At 50.2% G+C, this 5,442-nt stretch overlaps 1 protein-coding gene across 1 annotated transcript in view; it reads left to right on the top strand.

The window, feature by feature from the left end:
• Window positions 1-5,442, top strand: part of CAV3 (caveolin 3) — a 14,002-nt gene that overhangs the window by 7,268 nt on the left and 1,292 nt on the right. The window lies entirely within an intron of this gene.

Genomic DNA, 5,442 nt, shown 5'->3' with positions numbered 1-5,442 from the left:
AATACGCCAGAGAAGGGGACACCAGCTAAATGAGCCGCCACTTTCTCCCCGTCCCAGCCCCTCCTCCAGCTACACACCCAGCCCTCCAGCTCTGCCCACGGACTTAGCCCCTACCCCACCCTCCCAGAAAAAGCCATCTCCCCTCCACTTCCGGAAACGAATTAAGAAATGAAGTCACCATGTGCTTCTGATACACTGGCACGTCTGCCTAGAGCTGCCTGAGCTGGGCTTTATAAATATCTTCCCAAAGTAGTATGGTGATCAGAGCGGTCTCAGCCCTGGTTAAGGGAACGGCTGCCTCCTCCCAGGATGGCCCGTCTCTCTGGGAGCATGATTTCAGGTTCACAGACAACAGAGAGGGTGCCCTGGGCACAGTGCCAGAAGGCGATTACTAAAAAGAATTCAAATTTCAGCAACAACAGCTTCTGCCTTCTGCCAAAAAAAAAAAAAAAAACCAAGGATGATCATTAAAAGACATCATAGAGAGGTTCTTGGCGGTACGATTATTACCATAAGCAGAGAAGGAGGGAAAAGAGGAATCCATCCATCTTATGGACATGTGCACACACTCATTTACGACCAGGTAGGCTGGAGAATCATTGCACTTATAATCTGGGGTACCAAGAAATTTTCTGAGATAAATTTTCACAGGAACTTTAGAGCAGCTGAACAAATGATTTTGTCACTCAGATCAGAACAGATCAGTCGCTCAGTCGTGTCCGACTCTTTGTGACCCCATGAATCGCAGCACACCAGGCCTCCCTGTCCATCACCAACTCCCGGAGTTCACTGAGACTCACGTCCATTGAGTCAATGATGCCATCCAGCCATCTCATCCTCTGTCGTCCCCTTCTCCTCCTGCCCCCAATCCCTCCCAGCATCAGAGTCTTTTCCAATGAGTCAACTCTTCGCATGAGGTGGCCAAAGTACTGGAGTTTCAGCTTTAGCATCATTCCTTCCAAAGAAATCCCAGGGCTGATCTCCTTCAGAATGGACTGGTTGGATCTCCTTGCAGTCCAAAGGACTCTCAAGAGTCTTCTCCAACACCACAGTTCAAAAGCATCAATTCTTTGGCGCTCAGCCTTCTTCACAGTCCAACTCTCACATCCATACATGACCACTGGAAAAACCATAGCCTTGACTAGACGGACCTTGTTGGCAAAGTAATGTCTCTGCTTTTGCATATGCTGTCTAGGTTGGTCATAACTTTCCTTCCAAGGAGTAAGCATCTTTTAATTTCATGGCTGCAGTCACCATCTGCAGTGATTTTGTCACTGGGTACCTACTATGCGCCATGTACTGTACTAAGCATTGCCCAGGAGGATGTGCCTAGCACAGTCCTGTGACTCTTCCTTAGAACTGTGTACCCCAACTCACAGATGACCCCGCCCTGCCTCCTCCCCTCTAAGCTGAGTGACAGGTGCATCTAGGCATCCTGATTCTACCCTGAGCTCTTCACACAGCCCCAGCCAGGGTCAGACCCATATGTGCCTAGCACAAAGGAGGTATTGAATAAGTATTTGTTTGGCTGAGTGGACGGATAGGTATGAATGGGTGGATGAGGATGGACAGATGGATGAGAGGACAGATAGATGACAGGTAGATGGATATGAATGGATGGATGCATATGGGTGGACTGATGGATCCATGGGAGAATAGACAAGATAAATGAATGGGTAGATGAACAAATGCTGGGGACAGATGGACAGAAAAGAACTTATGTCTGTTCTTCATAACAAGGTTGTAAAAAATAGAAAACCCATTTTACAGATCAGAAAATGAAGCTCAAAGAGGTTAAGTTATTGCCAAAGTCACTCATCAGATCAGCAGGTGTGCAAATCCACCTTTGGGACCCTGGCTCCTGTTGAAGAAAGCACTCTAACAGCCACTAGCAGCTAACAGTTAGCGATGAGGATCCTATACCAGGCAATATGCTGGGTATTTACCTGTCTTAACTTATTCAATGCTCTGATAAACCTAATGAGATCAATCTAGGAAAACGAGGCATAGGAAAGTTGAGACGCTTGTTGAAGGTCACAGGGCCAGTAAGAGACACAGCTGGATGCAAACCTCAAAAGTATGAGTTGGTCAGGGCCCCTTCCACCCTCAGAGGCCAGACACAGATAATCAAATGCTGCTGAATGGAGGAATATGCTGAAATACATGAACAAAGCCGGCTGGGCTGCAGAGGGGCAGGGGAATTGCTGACTGCTTGGAGTTGAGTGGGTGGCTGCAAAGAAGGGGCCGGGGGCCCTGCCCCGGGGCAGGTCTCTCTGGCCGACTAGGACCAGATCTCAGAGGGAACAGTCTCCCTCCCTGACAGCCAGTGTCTGCCTCAGCGTCTGACCCTGGCTGGGGCAGTGTGAAGAGCTCAGAGTAGAATCAGGATGCCTAGATGCGTCTGTCGCTCAGCTTGAAGGGGAGGAGGCAGGGCGGGGTCATCTGTGAGTTGGAGTCCACGATCCCCAGGAAGAGTCACAGGAAGGGGAGGCCCCAGGCACTGAACAGGACAGAGGTGGAAGGCAGGGAGCACACCTCCATCCAAAGGCCTCCCTCTGCTGCCACATTCCTAGGACTGCAGCAGGACTCAGAGCCCAGCCCAGGCACTAAGAGGCATCAGGCACAGGGGGGCATGGCCACGATAGGGAAGGGGCTGGCTGCAGAGGTCAGAATCCCTCAGCTGGCAGGATCCAGGCCTTGGGGATTTGGCTGAAACTCCACAATTTTAGTGTGTGTACCCAGGGCAAAGCTGGAATGCTCCCCTGGGGCCTATACTCCTCAGCTTCTGGGATCTCGACTCCCCTAAGGAACAGCAACTCTGGATTTCTGCCCATATAAACTGGATGTGGAAAGATACCAGTTATTTCCACTCACTCTCCAAATCCATGGGACATTCCCCAACCAACTTGGGCCTTCTTTTCCAAAGGTCCAGCACTAGATCTAGAGACTGGAGACTCCTGCATCTCTAACTCCAAATCTCCCACCAGCTACCACCTCCTAGAAGCCCTCCAGGAATCAGTGCTCTCTTTTGGAGGAGATGAGGACCATATTCATAGTTTTCCTTCCAGCCCTTCCCTTCCATCCAGAGGGCTGGCTGTATGAGAGGTTAAGTGATCTCCACTAAGCCCCAAGAAGAGAAGGCTGGAAGCTGAGATTCACAAGTGGATCCTAAAAGGCCCTGACTTCCCAAGTCAACTTGTGCACATCGCCTGCAGCCTGAAATCTCATCCTGTGAATTTTGCTCCCCAATCAACATATCACCCCAAGTGTCGGGCTGCATCCTCGGCTGTCTCCAGGGGGACCCAGGGATCTGAGGCCTGGCCCGGGAGCTCAGAATCCAGCCACGTGAGAAAAACAGGACTCAACAATGGACATACAATATGGTCATGTCCACTCCCCACCCCTCAGAACATTTACACTGGAAAGAAAAGCATCAGAGCAATAATAATTTTAGTATTACTAGTAGAGAAATGCAAACTGGAAATGCATGTGTTTTGTTTTTCCTACTCCCTTAATTCTCTGCAAGGTGGCTATGTTATAAGGAAAAGTAATTTTAATAATAACTTTATTCATAGAGAGGATCTCCTTTCCCCTCAAAAGTGGGAAAAGGGTCTGCATGGGAGACTGAGGTTTGAGCTCACTGGCCCGACTCCCCACCCTCCAGTTAGTCTGATTCATTTGTGCATTCATTCAACCAACTGCTGTTAAAGCAGCCCAGGAACACACTGCCTCTCATTTTATAGACAAGACAGCTAACGCTCAGTGCTGCTAAATGACATCACACAGGAGAAAGCAGCATGATGCTGCTTAAGGCACAGTAGGGACTCACGAAAGGTTAGTGAAGTGACTTGGCCGAAAGCAATCTTTATTTCTTCCCACTTACCAACTGGGGCCTCAGTCACCATTTCAGTGGGATGTGTGAGCAGGATTTTCTTGAGTGTCCACCTTCTTTCCAGATGCGAGGGAGGGACAGGGAGGAGACTTCCCTGGTGAGCCAGGTTAAGACTCCACACCTCCAGTGCAGGGGGTGCAGGTTTGATTCCTGGTCAGGGAAGTTAAAAGCCCAAATGCCATGCGGTACAGCCAAAAAGATTTTTAAAAAGAAAAAGAAAGGACCGAGTAGGCAGCATGAGAGGAAAAGTCTGAGGCTGCTCAGGACCAGGGCAGAGAGAACAATGCTGCACTCCCGAGGTGCAGCACTCAGAATCCGGACGCCTCCACCAGCCAGGACAACACAGTCCTCACCTCACCACCGGCCAGATCCTGAAACAGCTCAGACCAGTGCACCTCCTCTAGCCTCCTCCATCACCCCGGACAAGGCTGGACCCAGCGACGCCTCCCGGCTGGCCTCTCCCCCAGGCCTCCTCACTCCCACCCCAGCACACACCCCAGTCATGTCAGCCAGGATGAGCTACTCAAAAGTCAGACCAGAGACGCAGAGAGCAGACTGGTGGTTTCCAGAGGCGAGCAGGGAGGAGGTGAAATGCGTGAAGGGGGTCAAAAGGTGCCAACCTCCAGTTACAAGATGAATGAGTCCTAAGGATGTAGAGCACAGCATGGTGACTACAATGCATGGTGAATAATAGTGTATTGCACATGTAAAAGCTGCTGAGAGTAAGTCATAAAAGTTCTGATCACATGCACACAAAGATGTTAACTATACTCAGTGTGGTGATCATTTCCTGAAATATAAAAATCGAATCACTATGTTGAACACCTAAAACTAACTTAATGTATCAATTATACCTCAACTGAAAAAAAAAAACAGCTACAATCCAGCCAAGCCACTCCCTGTGCAAAAGCCCTCACTCAGAGGCTGCTCTCTGCACAATGCCTGCCTCATCTGACCTCTCCAGCCTCCCTCTGGCCATCGTGGGCCTGTGCTCGGCCTTCCAGAAGGCCTGTAACTCCCCGAGAGAGCACACTATCTATCCCACTAGGTCCCAGCAGTTGGTGCCCCAAACACTTTTCCAGCCCACACCTCCACCCACCACCTGGCTACCACCAGGAATCAGCTTAGCTAGATATCACCTCCTCCAGGAAGCTTTATCCCCAGGCTGAGTTAAACATCACCCTGTGGGTGCACATGGCCTCTGTCCTTCCCCTAATTACCAGAGAACTGGCCTTGTTCTCTCTGTGGCCGTAAAGTCCAGGAGGGCAGGAACCTTCACCTGCTTGCCATCCTATCAGCAGGCACCCAGTAAATCTTTGCAGGATTACTGCCATTCCAATTCCCTGCTGCTGCTACTGCTGCTAAGTCACTTCAGTCGTGTCCGACTCTGTGTGACCCCATAGACATCAGCCCACCAGGCTCTCCTGCCCCTGGGATTCTCCAGGCAAGAACACTGGAGTGGGTTGCCATTTCCTTCTCCAATGCATGAAAGTGAAAAAGTGCAAGTGAAGTCGCTCAGTCGTGTCCGACTCTTAGCAACCCCATGGACT

The sequence above is a fragment of the Bison bison genome, unplaced genomic scaffold (assembly GCF_000754665.1).
Source record: "Bison bison bison isolate TAMUID 2011002044 unplaced genomic scaffold, Bison_UMD1.0 scf7180017864492, whole genome shotgun sequence".
Lineage (NCBI taxonomy): Eukaryota > Metazoa > Chordata > Mammalia > Artiodactyla > Bovidae > Bison > Bison bison.
Note: the sequence above shows the minus strand (reverse complement) of the source record. Positions and strands in the feature narration are given on the sequence as shown.